Source organism: Schistocerca cancellata, chromosome 11, assembly GCF_023864275.1.
Source record: "Schistocerca cancellata isolate TAMUIC-IGC-003103 chromosome 11, iqSchCanc2.1, whole genome shotgun sequence".
Lineage (NCBI taxonomy): Eukaryota > Metazoa > Arthropoda > Insecta > Orthoptera > Acrididae > Schistocerca > Schistocerca cancellata.
Window position 1 is genome coordinate 156,920,406 of NC_064636.1, and position 23,208 is coordinate 156,943,613.

Here is a 23,208-nt window from a genome sequence, read left to right on the forward strand (position 1 = left end):
GATAAAAAGAGAACTAGATACCTTTAGATATGTGGCCCAGGTGAGAGATTGTCATTGGGAGATGGTTAACAAATAGAACAGGATATTGACACAGGGGTTACGAAAAAGGGATCAGAGGGTAGTAGCCTCCTTGAGCAGGATGTGGACGATAAGAAGAAGAGATACTGTAGAGTATCTTGACGTCAACCAGTCTCAGATATGGTTGGTCGGTGGCCGGGAGCCTTAAATGCCCAAGAAAAATGCCCAACGGTTTACACATCACGAAGAACGATAGGTTCACCTTATGGCAATACAGGTGTTTAGGAGATTAAGAGAGCTCATTGTGACTGTAGTTTCGGAGGCCAAATAAGCAAAGCTTCCATATCAGATATAAGGAGCATGGTGCAGTGTATAATCCTGTCAGTCGTTTCCTTCCACCTAGCGCTCAATAACCAAAACTTACAGGATGTTAGCGAAGATTCAGATATCTAGCACAAGTGGCCTATAGGCCGAACACTGACACCTTGCAGAAATTGGAATCATGAAATGTAAAATCAACTGTCCAAAAAGTGATGGTAACAAACTGCATTAAGGCTTTACGGAATGCTCCGTATCTAGAATAATATTTTTGAAGTAGTGTATCCCAGTAGACAAACCCTATTTTCTGTAAAAGGTAGAGAATCTCAGTGTTTTGCGTTTAGATTTATATTATCATATATTTTTCATTTACTTCCGCCATGACTTTTTTCTCTGGAGCTCGCGCTAAGGGACTCATGTATGTTGATGTGTAATTATATGGACAAGAGAAAGCCACTGGCTTTTTTTGCTGTGTAAATGATGTGTAGTACAAGTGCTTTCCTCAGCATGAATTAAATAAATGTAGTAGGTATTACAGGCAGTTGTGTACTTGTCACCACAGCACAATTGATTGGTTCTTATATTATGTATTTGTTGCTTACAGGCTTCCTCGCTGAATGTTCTGCTTTCTTCCTATGTTCTTATTCACACATTGATTCCTAATATGTATCTGTTAACTGCATTTTATTGATATTGCCATTGTAGCAGTGATCTTTATAGGTTGGTGGTTTGAAAAACTTCATTTAAGGTTTGAGTCCAAGAGGTATTAGTTTTCTGAAAGTTTAGACTGGGTACAACTCAGTGACAGTCTTTTGTTTGTGTTGATACAGTGTGGTATCTGACATTATTAGTGGTGTTATATGGTGGTATCTGCCGTTACCAGTGGTGTTGTGTGGTGGTATCAGCTCCTATTATTGACACTGTAGGACATATGTCCACTTACTTTTTATCACATCTGTTACTGGTGCAATTGGTTTACTGCAGGTGTTGCTGTATATAATAATAATGCATCTCTTGTTAATGGGCGGTTTTAGTGTGTTGGTCATGATGCTTTATCACGAGTTTTAGATGTGACGATAGCAGGGATACTAGGTTACAGTTTTTCCTTGAGATGCCAGCCATTGTGCACTCGACCCAGTACATTGACCATCGCGTGGCATTTTAATTTTGGTGTTCAGCTGTTATGGTGTTCTGTTATGTCCATGAATGCAGTATTGGTAAGTCAGAATCTTTACATAAAGGGGATGTATTATGTATGAACTGACATCTGCATGTGCAGGCACTTTGTACTGACTGTTTTTTAAGGTTAGTGTGTGGAAGTCTGGTTAGCTCACTGTGTGAGAGCACATACTACTGAACAGCCTAACCCATGAGCATGTAAGTTTGTATTGGTTTTATGGGTTGTTTGGCCTTGATTATTTTATGTTATGATATCAGTAGGCGTGATTACAATGTTTTATTTATGGGGCTAACTTATGTATTATATAGACCTAGTTCTCTGAATAGTTTTCTGTGCAACCACGAAATATATTAGATGTATTTTCTGCTTACATGGCGTGTACAAGAGAATCACTATATTTCCCATTTTGGATGACATCTGTGTATATTCTCTGTGTATTTCAGGTATTCTTCTCAATATGTTACTACAATGTTTTGGTTTTTCCATCAGCATATGTTTGATCATCACATTTAGTAGTAATTTTTCAGGTGACTTAAAGATGTGACTGTTATCTTGACACTTGATTGTGCATTTCTTTTTGGAAAATAAATTTAATACAAGTGCATTTGGATTTAATTAAACATGATTAAAATTTACATTTTATTGTTTTTGTTCTTGCAATGTAATACTGGCTGCTATCTCAAGTATTATAGTAAGTTTTAGCTATTTAAATAATGTTGATCTGCTCTCTATTTTTGGTGTATTTCTTTGTTCACGTGATAATAAATTTTGACTGTGATTGGGAGTTGAACTGCATAGATTTTTGTAATTTTTCTTAATGTAATGTTGTTACATTATTGTGCACAGTTATTTGTACCCACATTTTTGCTTCAGTCCTTGTTAATACAACACTACTAGTGGGTAGTGTACTTAAGTAAAAAGACAAATGGAACTGTTTTCTCAGTAATGTCATGTTGAAACAATAAATATAACTATAATTTCTCAAGTACAAAACACACGACCCCCAATTCACACACTTCTAATGTAACAGCTCACTATGAATATTAAATTTTGCCTCATAACTCTTCAGTTTTAACAATCTCTACACTGAAGATATTAGTGTGAAGTTACTCAGCGGAAATTAAATAAAGTAACCCTCAACGCAGTATTAAAATAGATACTTAAAATGACAAATTGGATTGGAGTTGTTGTCAGTATTAATTTTCGTAGTAAAATTACCATAAATACTGTACATTTTAAAGTGGTATTTATAGATTAAGACTAATACAAATCTCATTATGAGTAACGGTTAATTACTAGCATCACCATTATGTGATATTCTTGGCCTTTTTTGGATGCTTTTCTTTCGAAATATATATAGCAGGCACCATAAGTGGAGGAATATCGTTCACATTTTCAAAAAATTCTTATCTTGCACTTCATTGCATAATGCATAGTTGCAATGTTAAATGAGCCTTAAGAGTGTTGAGAGTAAAATGAGACATCAGGATGACAGTAGATTTGTTATATTATATTTTTTATTCTGGCCCTGGGCCATAGTACATCAGGAAAAGCTTGGTGGAGGCGTCCAGTTGATCTTATGCAAAAGAGTTGACATCTGTCATCTTTGAGATCATGAAGAGTGGGGCCGAGTGTGGTGTCACTCGAAAGCCACTGTCAGCGACATCTCTGGCTCTGATCAAGAAGACAGCGTGGCGGCGCAGCTGATGACGGCGGTGAACTTCCTCCAGTGAGTGGGCGGCTTCCTAGTGACTCACACTGGGCTGCCCTGTCTTGTGGTTGGACAGTGGAGTCGTTACTGCACTCTGGGATGTCGCTCTGTGTGTCACAGGCTCATGGTTTAGGCTGTGATTCTAAGACAAGAATCATTTACTACACGAATGGCTGGGCAGTTTAATGCTGTAGACTATGTTCGTTTACAACTTAAGGCATGTACTCTAAACATTTTCGTGGTGGCAAGCGAGGAGAGCCTTCCATCCTTCCGCTAGTGTACTGCAGTGTCATGTTTCTATACTGTGCACAATGCCACTTGGCCGTGTTTTGCTTTGCAACGCATAACACTCTCACCTCCCTGCAGCTGTCTCTGTTGCTAATGACTTCCGCTCCATAGTATTTGATGACCAAATACTGTCCAAACGCTACACTGCCCTTCTATTACGCTAGACTGCCCTCCTTTTATCAAATTCCGTCTCTCAGGTCAACCAAACTAGACTATCCTTCACACAACAGTTCGTGGCAACTTGCTCTGTCAGCCCTGTTTCGTTTCTTAATAATTATTCTGACAATTGTTTCCTTCAACCCGATCACTTAATCTTACACATCGCTACAGCGTCCCTTGTCCTGCGCCTTAACTCAAACACCTTGGAGCTTGTTTCATTACAGGTTTTTCGCACAATTACCTCTAACGCTCTATGCCCAACTTAAAAGCTAAAATGAACCAATTATTCTTAACACTATCCTCCTGTGCGTTCAGCTATATTCTGTTGCTTTTATGCTCTGGGTATCTAATCCACTTGGATGTGAACAACGGCTGGGTCCAAGCTCAGTCTTGTGCTTCGTCTTCTGTGTGCCACAACAAGGACTACACTGAGCAAAACAAGTGCTGCTGTAGTGGTTGATAGGACAATAGTCAATATTGTCTCTTTCCTGTACTGATTTTCCCGATATGACTTAAATGCTGCAATAAGGAGTTATCCCTGAAATCGTGTCAGGCAAACAGAGAGTAGGCCGCATTATCTCGCTCGCTATTCCAGTTAATGACAAATCCCTTCCGTTTAGTTCTAGCCTCTTCGCACGGTCGCAGATTCGAATCCTGCCTCGGGCATGGATGTGTGTGATGTCCTTAGGTTAGTTAGGTTTACGTAGTTCTAAGTTCTAGGGGACTGATGACCACAGCAGTTGAGTCCCATAGTGCTCAGAGCCATTTTTAGCCTCTTCGCTGGTGTAAGCTTCCCCTGATCGAAACGACTAGCCGTTACTACCATCGTGTTAAAGGTAGAGTACAACCAATGCGCCTAGAGCCGCTGAAAGTGCAATTCTGGCTCGAGTACTTCTTTATTGCATTCTCTTAGTTCCTTTTGTCCCATTAGCAATTTCACTGTGCAGGAATCCTGCCCCTCTCTTATTATCATATTTGGACAGACTGTGATTTTCCTTCAGTGGCAGTTTTGTAATTTTCCCTCCTCCATTTGTACATATTTCCCTTGTCTTTTGCAATTAACTGCAGTTGCTGCAATTTTACTCTTACAAATTTCTTTAAACTCCCCAAATTACAGGATTTGGATGAACTATAGTAGTTATGATGTGCTTGTTTTCCCGTTACTGGTATAGAAACGCTTCATCAGTTCTCACTGATACTCTGGCCATCTTGAAATAAAAAGCTGAGCTTTTCCGCTTGGAATCTAAAACGTGCCTCAACTCCAGTGGTAGTTCCTTTTGTGCTTTAGTTAAACCCTTTAAATACTGCTCTGCGAACAACAAATTTACCTCTGACCGACCCCTTACAGCCTGCTACATAGCCTCCTATAGTTTTCTCACGTTCCTTTGTGCGTGCCAAACATTAACTTCACGAACTGCTACCACTTTGTCTTTTTCTAAGAATTCCACTTCAGTTTCTAGTTCCCTGGTATTCTGATTAAGTGCCTCTTCTGCAGCTCAGGTATACCGCTTTACTCCTCAGGTGAGTTGTAGTAGTCGTGTGTTATTCAATACGTCCTTCTCCAAATCTCGCCTATGAGCACGAGTACCTATTACTACTCTCCCCCTTTAACTCTTTGCTGCTCCAAAGCTGCTTATACTAATTGCACTAAAGGTATACATAACCTAAAAAAAATATCAATTTCTTTTTCCTAGGCCTTAATCCATACTGGTTCTTCATCACTGTTTATTTCACAGCTCCTTTTTTCCTCTTCTGATAGCTTTCGCCTCACTCTCCCCTTGTGGTTCACATTCCTATCCCTGGAATAACTTCCGTACTCCCTCGAAAAGCTCTCAGCCGCCCTACACGCACAATTATCGGTCTCCTCGACAACTGAATCTTGACATTTATTGGTGACGTAGTGTCTGCCACTTGGTATGGCCCCTGATACTTTGCAAAAAGCTTCTTCATCTTTTCCTTAGGTGTATATGAAGTTGACAGCATCACCCGCTGACCAACCTTATACTGTGGCATTCTTGCTGTACAGCCCACTGCTTCTTCCTTTTTCTCTAGAGTTCGTGTATTTGCCCTCTCTCCTGTATTCCAAATTTCCCTTATCGCTCTGGCAAATTGCTTAACATACTCTCTAGGCTTCCCTTTCTTTGCTTTCAATATGTCAAATGGTGATGTCATTTTACGACCATGTGCTATTTCATATAGCCATAAGCCTGGATTTGCGTGCTACTTTTAAGTCGGAGACGATGTACTTTAAACAGACATCCTGGTTGGTTTGATGTCAAAAAAATGGTTCAAATGGCTCTAAGCACTATGGGACTTAACATCTGAGGTCATCAGTCCCCTAGACTTAGAACTGCTTAAACCTAACCAACCTAAGGACATCACACACATCCATGCCCGAGGCAGGATTCGAACCCGCGACCATAGCAGTCGCGCGGTTCCGGACTGAGCGCCTAGAACCGCGAGACCACCGCGTCCGGCGTTTGATGTGAGTCATTGTAGTATCCAAGCATCTTCCTGATCGTCCTGTGCACTCTTTCACTTTTTCCATTGGCTTGTCGATGGACAGAGCTCGTTCTTAACTTCTTGACATTCAGTAACTTACACAGGTTCCTGAATAGATCTGTCATGGAGTTCGTTGCCTGGTTTGTTGTTATTCGCCGGCCACGGTGACCGAGCGGTTCTAGGCGCTTCAGTCCGGAACCGCGCGCCTGCTACGGTCGTAGGTTCGAATCCTGCCTCGGGAATGGGTGTATGTGATGTCCTTAGATTTAAGTAGTTTCTAAGTCTAGGGGACTGATGACCTCAGATGTTGAGTCCCATAGTGCTTAGAGCCATTTGAACCATTATGTTGTTGTTGTTTCCCGCAATACAAAATTCAGTATCCTGTTATTCAAAAGACCTTGTGCCACTGTTTCTGCCTGCTATTTTGACACTGCGACCGTTTCTAAGTATCGTGAAAAATATCCAGCGACCTGTCTTTCCAACTATTATCCCTCTGCATACGATTTCGTAGCATCCAGTCTTACTGGGACGGACTGTAGGTGGGCCTGGGGCTATTGCTGCTTCATCCTGTACTTCTGAAACTATTACTCACGGAGCGAGCGGCTCCCTTGTGACTCACGGCAGGCTGCCCTGTCTCGTGGTCGAACAGCGGACCCCATACTGCACTCTGGGATGTCGCTCTGAGTGTCACACGCTCATGGTTTAGGCTGTGATACTGAGACGAGAGTCACTTAGTATGCGAATGGGAATCGCTGAGAACTTAAACGCTTAAGGCACGTACTCTAGACTTTCCCATAGTTGCAAGTGAGTAAAGGCTTCCATCCTCCTCTAGCGTACTGCAAAGTCGCTATCTACATCTACATCTAAATGGATAATCTGAAAATCACATTGAAGTGCCTGGCAGAGGGTTCTTCGAATCACCTTCACAATTCTCTATTATTCCAACCTCGTACTGGCGCGGAAAGAATGAACACCTATATCTTCCCGTGCGAGCTCTGATTTCCCTTATTTTATCGTGGTGATCGTTTCTGCCTACGTAGGCTGGTGTCAAAAAAATATTTTCGCATTCAGCGAAGGAAGCTGGTGACTGGCATTTTGTGAGAAGATTCCGTCGCAACGAAAAACGCCTTTCCTTTAATGATGTCCAGCCCAAATCCTGTATCATTTCTGTGACACTCTCCCCCATATTTCGCGATAATACAAAACGTGCTGCCTTTCTTTGAACTTTTCCAATGTACTCTGTCAGTCCTATCTGGTAAGGATCCCACACCGCTCAGCAGTATTCTAAAAGAGGACGGACAAGCGTAGTGTAGGCAGTCTCCTTAGTAGGTCTGTTACATTTTCTAAGTGTCCTGCCAATAAAACGCAGCTTTTGGTTGCCTTCCCCACAACATTTTCTATGTGTTCTTTCCAATTAAAGTTGTTCGTAATTGTAATACTTAGGTATTTAGTTGAATTTACGGCTTTTATATTAGACTGATTTATCGTGTAACCGAAGTTTAACGAGTTCCTTTTAGCACTCATGTGGATGACCTCACACTTTTCGTTATTTAGCCCGCATCTCGTGGTCGTGCGGTAGCGTTCTCGCTTCCCACGCCCGGGTTCCCGGGTTCGATTCCCGGCGGGGTCAGGGATTTTCTCTGCCTCGTGATGGCTGGGTGTTGTGTGCTGTCCTTAGGTTGGTTAGGTTTAAGTAGTTCTAAGTTCTAGGGGACTGATGACCATAGATGTTAAGTCCCATAGTGCTCAGAGCCATTTCGTTATTTAGGGTCAACTGCCACTTTTTGCACCATTCAGATATTTTTTCCTAAATCGTTTTGTAGTTTGTTTTGGTCTTCTGATGACTTTATTAGTCGATAAACGAGTGTCATCTGCAAACAACCGAAGACGCCTGCTCAGATTGTCTCCCAAATTCTTTATATAGATAAGGAACAGCAAAGGGCCTATAACACTACCTTGGGGAATGCCTGAAATCACTTCTGTTTTATTCGATGACTTTCCGTCAATTACTACGAATTGTGACCTCTCTGACAGGAAATCGCAAATCCAGTCACATAACTGAGACGATAGTCCATAAGCACGCAATTTCACTACGAGACGCTTGTGTGGTACAGTGTCAAAATCCTTCCGGAAATCCAGAAATACGGAATCGATTAGAAATCCCTTGTCAATAGCACTCAATACTTCATGCGAATAAAGAGCTAGTTGTGTTTCACAAGAACGATGTTTTCCAAATCCATGTTGACTGTGTGTCGATAGACCGCTTTCTTCGAGGTAATTCATAATGTTCAAACAACATATGTTCCAGAATCCTGCTGCACATCGATGTTAATGATATGGGCCTGTAATTAAGTGGATTTCTCCTATTACCTTTCTTGAATATTGGTGTGACCTGTGTAACTTTCCAGTCTTTGGGTACGGATCTTTCGTCGAGTGAATGTTTGTATATGATTATTAATTATGGAGACAATGTATAAGAATACTCTGAAAGAAACCTAATTGGTATACAGTCTGGACCAGAAGACTTGATTTTATTAAGTGATTTAAATTGCTTCACTACTCCGAGGATATTTACTTCCACATTACTCATTTTGGCAGCTATTCTTGTTTCGAATTCTGGAATATTTACTTTTTCTTCTTTTGTGAAGGCATTTCGGAAGGCTGTGTTTAGTAACTCTCTTTCTGCAGCATTGTCTTCGGTAGTAACTCCATTGCTATCGTGCAGAGAAGGCATTGATTGTGTCTTGCCGCTAAAATACTTCACATACGACCAGAATCTCTTTGGATTTTCTGCCAGGTTTCGAGACAAAGTTTCGTTTCGTTGTGGAAACTGTTAGAGGTATCTCGCATTGAAGTCCGCGCTAAATTTCGAGATTCTGGTAAAGATCGCCAAACTTGGGGATTTTGCGTCTGTTTAAATTTGGAATGTTTGTTTTGTTGTTTCTGCAACAATGTTTTGACCCATTTTGTCTACCAAGGAGGATCAGCTCCGTCATTTGTTAATTTATTTGGTATAAATCTCTCAATTGCTGCCGATACTATTTCTTATTTCTTTGAATTCAAGCCACATCTGGTCTACACTTATATTATTAATTTGAAAGGAGTGGAGATTGTCTCTCAGGAAGGCGTCAAGTGAATTTTTATCTGCTTTTCTGAATAGGCATATTTTCGTTTAGTTTTGGAGGATTTGGGGGTTACAATATTCAATCTTGCTATGAGAACCCTGTGTTTGCTGATCCCTGTATCCGTTTTGATGCTCGTTATTAACTCTGGGTTATTACTTGCTAAGGGGTCAAGTGTGTTTTCACAACAGACGGTTGCTGTACCGCGCCCAGATGGCTCTGCTTCACAACGCCACTTGGCCGAGTTTTGCTTTGCAATGCATAACGCTCTCGCCCACCTGCGGCTGTCTCTGTCGCAGCTCTGACGTATTTTTTTACCGAATACAGTCTATACGCTACAGGAAGTGCATAGTTCACTGTGTGGGAGTTACACAGTAACTGAATGACAAGCTATTAATTTAAATAAAAATTAATTCCGTAGTTGTTTATTTCCTAAAAACATCAGACACACACACACCGTTGTAGCAAAGCTAACATTTCTGTCATGTAACCAACCTAGAAGTATTAACAAAAATTTTCCGGCAGACGATAGTGGCTGACGTATCTGTTCCATAAATGAGTTCTGCACGACTGGCAGTTCTGTCTGAATGGTCCTGTTTAACTTGCAAGCAGGAGTCAAGACATGGTTAGACCAACATCGTTGCTCACTGGAGTCCAGATTGAAACATAAATGACGAGGGAACAGTTTAATGAGGGTAAGTCCAAAATTATTCGGGCTTTTGATGAGACACTCCATTTACTTCAAAAATACAATTTGATTTGCACGTTACTTTTCAGTACGTGTAATCTTCTTTCTTTGAAATGCATTTAAGTCCAAACGTCCACAAGCTTGTGTATGTCTGCCAAAAGGGTTTGCTGTGGTTGTGAAGCCAGTGATGCACCACTTCTAACATTTCTGTGTCTGAGGAAAATCGGTGACCTCGCAAGGATTCTTTCAGCGGCCCAAACGAATAGAAGTCTGATGTAGAGGTGGGTAGTTCGCGAACGAACGGGTGCAAAGGAACGGTTCACCAAGATGAACGAAAGGACCGAGGAATGAATTCCAACGAACGATCGGTTCATAGTTCACTTCGGTCGCGGCGGTCTACTTATAGTTCCCGGGAACTACTTATAGTTCCCCTCGGCTGCTCTCGTCATTCTTCGCATGACCACCTGTCTCAGTTCCACTGCCGACTGCTCCTAGTTAGTTCACTATCCAATTGTTTGTTTCGTTCACTGCGCTCGCCTATTTTACATGTGTTCCAAACTGTTCTTGCAGTTGGTTCTGGCTATTCGGCGTCCACGACCGGTAATCAAAAAGTATTTTATAGTTACGTAAATTACATAAAAATTACGTTTTATGTAATAGGTACGCCTTTTCAGGTAACAAAAGGGCATATCAGCTCACTTCATTATATCGATGAACAGCAGAAGACATACTTATAACAAGGCAAGTTTTTTTTTGTTATTCATATATTTTTGGTTTCATCGACTTGATTAAGCAGCTAACTTTTAATGATTTGCTTAATTTTTAGTGGAAGAAAATTCATATAAAACGATTTTCGTGTATCTTTCATACACGAAGCATTACATTTAGGAAGGCTCTAATTATTTCAGTTTGGATGTTTCCAATTTGCATTACGTGCTAGTTTGGTTTCTTAGAAGAAAGAGAAAGTGCGTTGTGGGTCATTTTGGCTCAGTAGGAAAAGCGGTGCCTCTGCGTTTGGAAAGACATAGATTGGCATAAAATCGTATTTACTTATTATCTCAAAAACTTCGCCTACGAACTCAGAGACAACGTGAAGTATATATAGGGTGTAAACGATTATTGTTTACAACGTAGCATAGCTATGTAGTGGAAGTAGAAACGAAGAATTTTATACAAGACCCTTGTGGTCTATTAAGTTGGGAAACAGCCACCAACAGGTTTACAAGACTACATGAGCTATAGCCCATGAGCGTCGCGTGACATTTCCATGTTCTTGTCTGTTTGTTGTATCTGCTTGTAACGGGCAACACATCGTCCGTAATTTGCGAGCAGTCTGTACTCGGGACCGGTTTTCCGTGCGCCACCCTATATTATTTCCCTGTGATCAGCTACACAAGGCTACGGTTGGCTAAACGAGAGGTTCTGCGGAATCACAGAAATTACTTCTAAAAGTGTGTAAGGATTCTGTAATGAATAAAAACTGTATACTCCAGGGGGGGAGGCAAGTGCCCTCAATCCTTCAGTCACCTACTCTACTAGTTTTCAGTTTTTCATAAGAACCATATACCAAGCACAAATGAACGGTGAACGAGTAAAAATGAACGGCTTCCAAAAAAGAACGATCAGCAGTGAACTAGTTCCCAAGGATGAACGAGTTTGTCCATCTCTAGTCTGATGAAGAATGACCTCGGCTACGGTGTATGTTCGAGTGGCTCGAAACACAATTTCTGGATTGTGTCAAGGGTGAGGCGAGCCATGTGAGGTTGAGCGTTACTGCGTAACAGTAAAACTCACCATCACAAAATACCTCATCCTTTATTGCGAATTGCTGGTTTAACCCTACACTGCATGTTGTTGCTAATTTTCGTTACGTTTTTCGGGCGTACTTCTTGTTGCCAGATGGCAACACTATGCATATTGCATACATTGGAGTCTATTCTAAGAATTTAGTTGAACGTTTCCTTCACAGTTGGCAGCACAGTTTTTAATTGAGGAGAAATGCAACAAAGAGTGCTCTAGTGAATTTTACTCACTGTTGAGTATTAAATTACGTAAATTAATTATACACTGACACAACTTCTGTCAAGTAAAAAAAATTATCATCTTACAGAGATCTAATAAGAGTAGAATACATGTTAAACACTAATTTTTTTCCTTAAAAGTAAGTTTCAGTGTAAATAAAATTACGCGTTGCCGTTTGGCAACACTATGTATTCATTGTCGCGTACTTGCTTAGAAAGATTGCACGCAGCGCTGACGCTCCAATTTCAGTGAACTAACGCTCTTTCTTTTACAAAATTAGGTATCATGAATCCTGAAAGAGTTTATTTTGTGGATGACGATGGACGATTAAAGGAGTTGACAGAAGAAGTTTTTAATACCAGTTCCGAGTGAAAGTGAAGATGACAGTGGTGATAAAGATGAAATATGTGACACCAGCAATAATTTCTTGAAATCACACAGTGAAACTGTTAATCTTATTGAATCCAGTGTGACTTCAAATGATTCTGATTGTGCCGGGCAGTCAATCAATGCAGACACCTCGGTAATTGCAGCAGGGACTACAAGTACGAGAGGCGGTTCTGCTGCAATGTCTGCGCAAGGTGAGAACAATACATCACAGTTAAAGAAAACACGAGATGTGTTGTGGAAGAAAGGATAGATGAAGTATGTACAGCAACCTTTTTTTTTTTTGGAAAAGAAGCTTTACCAGATGAGCTATTAGCAAAGGAAGCTCCATATGACTTCTTTTCGTATTTTCTCAACGAAAATATTTTAAAGTTGATTTCACGCGAATCTAGGCTTTATAGTACCCAAATGAATTTCTCGAAGCCCAGCAATGTTACCGTAGAATATATTCAAAAGTTGTTACGTGTTTGTATCCTCTCTTCTATTGTAACACTGAAGAATGTGAGCATGTATTGGAATAACGTTGTGGGCCCATCAGTTGTACAGGACAACATTACTGTCAATAAATTTGAGCAAGTGAGGCGGTTCTTACACTTTCAAGACAGTTTAGCAAATACTAATGGAGAAGACAAGCTCAGAAAGATAAGACCTATTTTTACGCAACTGAATGAAAAATTTGGTTCAGTTCCAATGCAGGAGTCATTAACTGTAGATGAAGAGATGTGTGCTACCAAAGCCAGGCACCATCTCAAAATGTACATTCCAGATAAACACCATAAATGTGGCTGTAAACTGTTTTTACTTTGTGGTGTACCTGGGTATGCTTACAAAATAGAGATGTATACAGGACATGAACATGAATGGGACAAGAATGATGCAGAGCCGGATCCTGGTGCCAACAGCAATGTGGTTGTTAGATTATGCCGGAATGTACCAGAGAATCTAAATTACAAAATTTACTTTGCTAATTATTACACGTCATTACCGCTAATGCATTATTTGAAGGGGAGAAGCATTTTATTTCTAGGAACTGTTGGCAGAAATAGAGTTCACAATAAGAAACTGCCAATCGACAAGTCCCTGCGTAAAGAGGAAAGGGGTCAAATACTTGAGTTTATTGGAAATTATGAAGAAACACAGCTCTCAAATGTACTCTGGAAATACATCAAAACAGTCATGTTGTTATCCACGTTTGTAGGAAGTGACCCTGTAAGCAATGTAAACACATATGATATAAGTAGGAAGGAACGTAGTTTTGTACCTTCTCCAAAAATTGTGCAAATTTGTAACAAGCATATGGGAGGAGTGGATCTTCTAGACAGCGTCATTGGCAGATACAGAATCATAATGTGTAGTAAGAAGTGGTACTTTCGAATATTTTACCATCTTGTTGATGTAGCCACAATCAACAGCTGGATTTTGTACCGCATAGTTAAAAACATCCCATCTGCAGGCCAGTGTCTCAAGCTAAGGAGCTCCAATTAGCGAATTTTAGGATTGAACTGGCTGAAACTTTGCTCAAAATTGGTTTCAATTCTACACCAAAGCGAGGAAGGCCAACTTTTATAGAGAAACCACCAGCAAAGAAGAAGACAGCTTCACACCACGCGTCTAAAAATGTCAGATTCAATGGGGTGGGACACTGGCCTGTTTATTTAGATAAAAAACAGATGTGCAAAAATGAAAATTGGCAAGGTTATATAACTATTAAATGGGAAAAATGTAAGTGGAGCTGTGTCCTAACAAGAAAGGTAACTGTTTCACTAAATATCATGTATTGTGATTTTAAAGTTTTCAGATTTGCTTCACAGAACTATCCTGCTTTAAATGCCACTGAGATCAATTATATGAAATTCAAATTCAAAATCAAATACCTTATAAAATTTCTTAAAAGACATCACAGTCACCGTTGACTGTATAAAATATTTATTGTTACTATTGCAATTTCGTCGTCAAAATGTAGCCTTTTGACTGTGAGAGTCCCGCAAGATCCTAGGAGTACGACACTTATTACACCGTAATATGTTGTTAAATATATACTGAACTGTCGATGTTACCGTCGTTCTAATAATCTTTCACACATACAAGTTCAGGTGCACTGACAACATGTGGAGCTAAGTCAGTTGGCGCGAAAATACATTTACAATAAAAGCTCCACATGTTGTCAGTGCACCTGAACTTGTATATTTTATACAGTCAACGGCGACTATGATGCCTTTTAATAAATATTAATATGACTGTGAATCCCAACCATAAGAAGATAATCTTATAAAATCTTTGTTCAATAAAATGTATTTGTTACTTAATTTTCCTGTTTGATTTGCTGTTGTAAAAGTTTTGGCAACTGGGGAGTGCATAACGTCTAAACACATGATGTTGCCAAATGGCAACAAGCAATAAATAATGATTTTCACATTGTGAAATGAGTTATATAATTTTTTCAATATTTTTGCGATTCATTGGTGAATATTTTCTACCATATATTTATTTTTTGCGCTAAAATAAAAATTCATGTAGTGTAGGGTTATCATTGTTGATCAACAATGCACAGTAATAGACTTTGTCGAAGGTTTTTCCCCTTCCCCATGTAATATTCCTGTCGCATCTCAAAAAACGTTTTGCATAAATTTGCTGCTGATGTTGCAGACTAAAATTTTTTCTTCACTGGTGATTCTGGGTTCTTCCACTCCATACTCCAGCATTTTGATTGTGGCTCATAGTGATGAGCACACGTTTCATCACGCATACCTGTTATCTCCAAAGATCGCACGACCTCCTGCTACAAAGGTAGAGTAAGTATTAGCTGACCTCAAGACGCCTACGTTTGTGTTCTTCAGTGAGCTGTCATGGCGTCCATGACAAACGAACTTTATGGAAGCCAAGTTCATCACAGATGATGGTACTGGCACAGCAATGACTGATATTCAGTGTAGACGCTATGCCATCGATAGTAATACGCCTGTTAGTCAAAACTGTCAATTGAGCTTGCTCCATTTTGACGGGCCTTGTGGATCTTGACAGGCGTCCTTTTTCCTGTTTGTGAGTCATTTTTTTTCCAACTACATTCGAACTTCTCGACCCACTTGGAATAACTTAACCAGGACAATGTACTGTCCCTGTACTGTGTCAACAGTCTACCATGAATTTCAGCCCCTTTTACTCCTTATGACCAAATAATCGTATATATTTACTAAGATGGTATCTGTTCATTCGGACATGTCCCAAAGAACAGATACCATCGGTGACCAAGCAGCTCGTTAGAATGAAATTACAATGAAATGTACACCCTCAGTTGCTAACAGGCGTTGACATACGTCGACGGGGACAGATGAAAATGTGTGCCCCGACCGGGATTCGAACCCAGGATCTCCTGCTTACATGGCAGGCGCTCTATCCATCTGAGCCACCGAGGACACAGAGGATAGCGCGACTACAAGGATTTATCCCTGGCACGCCTCCCGCGAAACCCACATTCTCAACGTATTGTCCCGCACTACATTCGTAGTGCCCCCGCATTACTCGTGGCGTGTCCGCCGCTCGTGGTCTCGCGGTAGCGTTCTCGCTTCCCGAGCACGGGGTCCCGGGTTCGATTCCCGGCGGGGTCAGGGATTTTCACCTGCCTCGAGATGACTGGGTGTTTGTGTTGTCCTCATCATTTCATCATCATCCAGGAAAGTGGCGAAATTGGACTGAGCAAAGATTGGATAATTGTACGGGCGCTGATAACCACGCAGTTGAGCGCCCCACAAACCAAACATCATCATCATTACTCGCGGCGCGTTGCCGATTCCCGTAAGAGTTCGGGCACTGTTTGTGCATTCGCACAGAAGAAGAAGATGGTCAAGTGGCCGGTGAGCCTTAACTATATATTTGTATATACTATATGTGGGTTTGGCGGGAGGCGTGCCAGAGATAAATCCCTGCAGTCGTGCTATCCCCTGCGTCATCGGTGGCTCAGATGGATAGAGCGTCTGCCATGTAAGCAGGAGATCCCGCGTTCGAATCCCGGTGGGGCACACATTTTCATCTGTCCCCGTTGACGTATGTGAACGCCTGTAAGGGTGGACATTTCATTCTAAAGAGCTGCTTGGTCACCGATAGTATCTGTTCTTTCGGACATGTCCGAAAGATCAGATACCATCTTAGTAAATATATAGTTAAGGCTCACGGGCCACTTGACCATCTTCTTCTTCTGTGTGAATACACAAACAGTGCCCGAACTCTTACGGGAATCGGCAACACGCCGCGAGTAATGAGTATAATGGGCGGGGACTCTACGAATGTAGTGCGGGACAATACGTTGAGAATGTGGGTTTCGCGGGAGACGTGCCAGAGATAAATCCCTGCAGTCGCGCTATCCTCTGTGTCCTCGGTGGCTCAGATGGATAGAACGTCTGCCATGTAAGCAGGAGATCCCGGGTTCGAATCCCGGTCGGGACACACATTTTCATCTGTCCTCGTTGACGTATGTCAACGCCTGTAAGCAGCTAAGGGTGTTCATTTCATTGTAAATAATCGTATGACTACTCCTTGTTCTTCGTTTGTGCATATTGCTAATGGAGGGGATATTTTCACGCTGCCGCTGCCAGCTCACTTCTGTTGCCATAAAGATGAAGTGACTTGCATGTCACCACGGTAGTACCAACTGTAAGTATGCTTTCACAGAATGCATATGACTACTGCAAAAGTTTTTTTTTTTTTTTTTTTTTTTTTTTTTTTTTTTTTTTTTTTTTTTTTAGGAAGATCTGGATACTTTTGACTTGCCCTCGTACATTGTGTCCTTTGCAGAACTGCAGTTCGCTTGGTTTGGAATTACCTTAATGATCTAAGTTTGCTGGAAGATGATGCAAGTGCTATTTAAAGATAAAACAACAGCTCCTCGTTAAAATATAGAACTGGAAAAATAATTTCTGAGGCATGTTACTCATTTTAAGTTTGTGTATAAATGTCGTTCCTGTTATTAAAATTCTCCTGTTATTAATGTTTATGAGGTAGTTGCCAATTTAACAAGGTTAAATTAATTAATTAATTGTGTTTCTTGTAAAGGGGTAAGGTAATGCTTTGCACCACATAGGCTACTTACATACGCCACTCATTTATTACTCATATAAATTTCTGCAAGATGGAGCAGTGAAGTTGTACATCTGTGTAGTTTTTACGTCTTTGGTGTCCGCAGCTCGTAGTCGTGCGGTAGCGTTCTCGCTTCCCACGCCCGGGTTCCCGGGTTCGATTCCCGGCTGGGTCAGGGATTTTCTCTGCCTCGTGATGACTGGGTGTTGTGTGATGTCCTTAGGTTAGTTAGGTTTAAGTAGTTCTAAGTTCTAGGGGACTGATGACCATAGATGTTAAGTCCCATAGTGCTCAGAGCCATTTGAACGTCTTTGTTTACAGTTCATAGCACATGAGAGAGCTATCTGATGTAGCCGTTTCATGTAAAAATAATAGATCTGTGTACCTGAGTATCCCACTGCAGCGGTTCTTTAAGTTAAGCTTATTTTTATAGCTTCTGATGAATTGATTTTCAGCAGATATTGCTATAATTCAAATTGTTAAACATCCATTACCTTTTTACGTTGCTACCAGTTACAGTTTTCTCTTCAGACAGAATTAAAGCTTCATCTAAAATAATAATTTCTGGAGAACGAATAAGTATCGTTTGTGGAAGAGGCACGACGATAGAAGGCTTTCAGCATTGTGATACCAACAATGAAACATTGTATCCTTAGGAAAAACTCATCAAACCTCAGCATCAAATCCTGTCACCTGTGTTCGTGGGACTACGAGCTTCCGCAACGTAAAGCATGCTAAGTGGCTTGGGGGTAGAATAGAACTAATGTTTGTGACGATGTCCACTGAGACATAAGTACAGTCAAAGAATTCTATGTCATAGGCAGTTGAGAGTTATCACTACAGTCTGTGATTACAGCACTAATAAAGGTAGCATTGGCACACCACATAAGGTGGAGTTCCCCATCTCAAGAACATCAATGTTATGTCTTCTGCTCTGTAACAGAGATGGAACACGAAAGCGGCTGTTGCAGAGGGCCTAAACAAGGGATGGCCACATCGCAGCTCGCGCAGATGATATTTTGGTGGCACACCGCTCACTGTTCATTCTAGTAAACTTTTTTTATCAATCTTACACTCTTGCCTGGAAAGGAGTGGCTCAGCCCTTGTACAACTTTTGAGTCACGCCATTCTAGCTGGAACTGCGGCAGAGGGATCCATAATCGAAATAACAACTTATTTTACTGAAAATTATTTCTGAAGTGGCACACTTGCACAACAGAGCAGTTCCTGTGACAAGAGCTGCACGTGGGCCTGTGGGGAACAGCGTTGTATAGTCGTCAGTCGATTGGGTGTTATAGAGTACATGCTTTGCATCAGTGGCCTTCTTCGCCTCAGTCATTAGCCCACTGAACATGTTTTAAAATAAGAAGAGCATAAAAAATAAATAAAATGAATCTTTGTAAAACAAATGACATCGAATTTCCTTCCCTTGCTGCGATACTTAGATAGTCATAGTGAGGAGTTTGTGGCCTGTGGTACTAGCTAATCTGAAAACCCTTGGCGTAAGACATCTACCCTTTAGCAGAATCAAATTACAAAAGAAGGACTCCCAAGTAATATGCAGGTATTTATGGGGGGCGTTATCCCTACCCATTCTGTTTAGTTATTGAATAAATACTGGCCTCTGCTGTAACTTGCCAAGGTCTCAGTGCTGCCCTTTGGCTTTGATAGACCAAAGCAGCACCTATGTAGCGGCATATGTACCTCACTACAACAATTTGGCACAGAAGCTGAAACTTAATGAGAAACGAAAGGATAAAAATTAACTGTAGGGAATCACTGTTTCTACGACTGACATCTTGAGTTGCTCATCATTCATACTTTCGGAAAGACGTATGAGGCATAGCTGAAGGGATCATGTAAGTAACTTATAATTAAAATGTAACTGAGTTTGGTCAGACTCAGTTCACTTCACTTTGCAATAACAGAAATGTAAAAACGTATGTGCATAACAAAATGCTTTGCTGGCCTTTACAATATCTGGCTTAGGTGATACGATATTCTGAAGTGAATTCTAAAGTGAGCTGCTGAAAAAGTACAATATCGCACCTGAAGATGGCTGGCAGTTGTCCAGCCGAAATATCGTGCAATGAAGTTTACGACGACCGGCTGCAAGCCCGAAATCTTTTTGAACAGTTGATTCGCCGGGAAAATTTCAAATTTTACAAGTCTCTTGGTTTTGCACAATAAAATTTAGGTACGGCAGTATACACTTTGTAAAGAGATGTAATGAATTACATATTGTTTTGTTTGCATAAGCCACTTGGAGCACCATGTGATGAACACTAACCACCACAAGCTTAAACTCCATTTTCTTATCTGTGAGGATCATCATAGGTACGGCAGTATACACTTTGTAAAGAGATGTAATGAATTACATATTGTTTTGTTTGCATAAGCCACTTGGAACACCATGTGTTGAACACTAACCACCACCAAGCTTAACCTCCATTTTCTTATCTGTGAGGTTATCATAGATTTGCTGTATACTATGTTGGACGTTAGTCAACTACCCGAATTATCATCCCACCCCCCCCCCTTTCAAACACACACCTAAAACCACATTTGTCTTAGCAGCTTCTAGATCAAGTTTCTTTTGTAACAAACTGAGCTTCTTCCATATATTTCTCTCAGCGTAGGACTTGGAGTAGAGAGAAAAATAAAGATTCTCTCAATCCCACGACCTAAACATTGTTAATTTAATACAAGGGGCCTCCATTTTTATCAGTAATAATGTAATTACAGCGACATTACCAATATTTTTTAACTTAAGATCTGTAAGTCCCTCCTCCTTTTAACATTAGCACAATCATCAACAATTTTCTTCACAAAATCACTAAGAAGCGTATTTGTAGAAGCAAGTACAGGTCTTTTGATATTCTATCTCAGCTATCATAAAATTACCTCAAGAAAATATGCATCATTCCATAGCGGAGGGTATGAAGTGCATGTACGCAGAAACAAACACATACACTCTAGTATCATAAAAGAAAAAAAATTAATTAAATGTATTTCAATGTTTTCAATTTTAATCTGATAGTTTATATACAAGGGCAGTTCAATAAGTAATGCAACACATTTTTTTCTGAAACAGGGGTTGTTTTATTCAGCATCGAAATACACCAGGTTATTCCCCAATCTTTTAGCTACACAACACTATTTTTCAACGTAATCTCCATTCAATTCTACGGCCTTACGCCACCTTGAAATGAGGGCCTGTATGCCTGTACGGTACCATTCCACTGGTCGATGTCGGAGCCAACGTCGTACTGCATCAATAACTTCTTCATCATCCGCGTAGTGCCCCCCACGGATTGCGTCCTTCATTGGGCCAAACATATGGAAATCCGACGGTGCGAGATCGGGACTGTAGGGTGCATGAGGAAGAACAGTCCACTGAAGTTTTGTGAGCTCCTCTCGGGTGCGAAGACTTGTGTGAGGTCTTGCGTTGTCATGAAGAAGGAGAAGTTCGTTCAGATTTTTGTGCCTACGAACACGCTGAAGTCGTTTCTTCAATTTCTGAAGAGTAGCACAATACACTTCAGAGTTGATCGTTTGACCATGGGGAAGGACATCGAACAGAATATCCCCTTCAGCGTCCCAGAAGACTGTAACCATGACTTTACCGGCTGAGGGTATGGCTTTAAACTTTTTCTCGGTAGGGGAGTGGGTGTGGCGCCACTCCATTGATTACCGTTTTGTTTCAGGTTCGAAGTGATGAACCCATGTTTCATCGCCTGTAACAATCTTTGACAAGAAATTGTCACCCTCAGCCACATGACGAGCAAGCAATTCCGCACAGATGGTTCTCCTTTACTCTTTATGGTGTTCGGTTAGACAACGAGGGACCCAGCGGGAACAAACCTTTGAATATCCCAACTGGTGAACAATTGTGACAGCACTACCAACAGAGATGTCAAGTTGAGCACTGAGTTGTTTGATGGTGATCCGTTGATCATCTCGAATGAGTGTGTTCGCACGCTCCGCCATTGCAGGAGTCACAGCTGTGCACGGCCGGCCCGCACGCGGGAGATCAGACAGTCTCGCTTGACCTTGCGGCGATGATGACACACGCTTTGCCCAACGACTCACCGTGCTTTTGTCCACTGCCAGATCACCGTAGACATTCTGCAAGCGCCTATGAATATCTGAGATGCCCTGGTTTTCCGCCAAAAGAAACTCGATCACTGCCCGTTGTTTGCAACGCACATCCGTTACAGACGCCATTTTAACAGCTCCGTACAGCGCTGCCACCTGTCGGAAGTCAATGAAACTATACGAGACGAAGCGGGAATGTTTGAAACTATTCCACAAGAAATTTCCGGTTTTTTCAACCAAAATTGGCCGAGAAAAAAAATGTGTTGCATTACTTATTGAACTGCCCTCTGCCCTCGTATATATTGTGTTTCATACTGGATTGTTGTGTTCCCAGTTTGGCACAACTTTTCCACAGGAAACACGAAAGCCGGCGAAGACGTCCATCTTCTGGTCGGCTCCTGATCGTTGTCAGGAGGAGGTTAGTTTCTGATTATGCAAAGGCTTCTATTATTTGGAAAAGAACAACCCGGATTCCTTTACATAATCAGTAAGAATTTTATAATTACCTAAGGGACCTTTAACAATTAACAATAAAAAATTGCATTTGCAAATGAAATCATTAATAAATGGAGCAGCTATGAGTTGTATAGACGACAAGGAGCGGCTTTCTGTCTACGACCAGGATGCCGCAGTATTCTCTGCTGTAGTATAGGCTGTTTTGACATCTATAAAAATAATATTACATGGAGGTAAAAAAATAAAGGAAAAGAATAGAATAAGAAGTCTGTTAAACACTAAATATATTCAAATAATTCTCACAAGCAATTAGGGCTTATTTATAAACAGTATAACTCACATAAGTAATATTCTGACTGTATGGTGCGATCAGATTGCAGCCTGTCCTCTGCTAGCTCCTTGGTTCACGTTTTTGTCGCAATTACTTTTCTCTTACCTTCGGAACAATTCATGCACCGTTCAACACCTTCATAACAATAACTTGCCGATTTACAGTATCGAAGATAAATTACTTAAATTTTATTAATCAATAACTATTGTCTGCATGTTCGCAAGACCGCTCACTCTTATGGCTTAAAGACCACCTTCTTTACGCTTTCACATTACAAGCAGAAGTACGATAAAATCTGAAGATCTAAAAAGTTTTTTTATTTATTTAGATCGAAGCAGAACGCTCAGATCAGCTTGTGTTAAAATGTATCTTTGACTGCGCAATCGATGTATTAGCGTTCGCGCTAGATGTACATCTTTACAGTTACGTAAATTATTTAAAACAAATGTCTTTCAAAGGATAGGTCTCATCTCATAAGTTGAGCATTTAATACACAGCTAGGTGAATGCCTTTCCATGGGTACTCACAGCTTTCATACGACGGGAAGCCCAATAATATTACAACACCTGTTCATAATTTCATTTTACCAAGTAACTCATAAAAAGATGGCCATTTTAGAAATTTGACTAACAACAATGAAAGCCACGAGAAATGAGCAATCATGTTTCTCTAAAACCTGTAAAGTTTAAACATTTAATTAGGTAGAATTCCTTTGTTGTTGCCACATTTTTCAGCAGTTTTTACACAGGAACTGCTGTGTCTGGCGTTCCGAACATGTTCCCTTCTCAAACAGATATCAGTTATTAAACAGAGGGTATCACACTCTTCAGTGATCTAAAACACACAGAAAAGCAAGTA

At 40.7% G+C, this 23,208-nt stretch overlaps 1 protein-coding gene and 2 non-coding genes across 3 annotated transcripts in view; 2 read left to right on the forward strand and 1 right to left on the reverse strand.

Moving 5' to 3' along the window:
* LOC126108571 (putative ankyrin-containing lipoprotein Lxx09580) overlaps positions 1-23,208 on the forward strand; it is a 554,252-nt gene that overhangs the window by 114,397 nt on the left and 416,647 nt on the right. The gene's annotated exons all lie outside the window — the stretch shown is intronic.
* On the reverse strand, positions 15,735-15,808 carry Trnat-ugu (transfer RNA threonine (anticodon UGU)). The gene has a single exon. It is a non-coding gene; the product is annotated as a tRNA-Thr (tRNA).
* On the forward strand, positions 16,761-16,835 carry Trnat-ugu (transfer RNA threonine (anticodon UGU)). Its single transcript has one exon. It is a non-coding gene; the product is annotated as a tRNA-Thr (tRNA).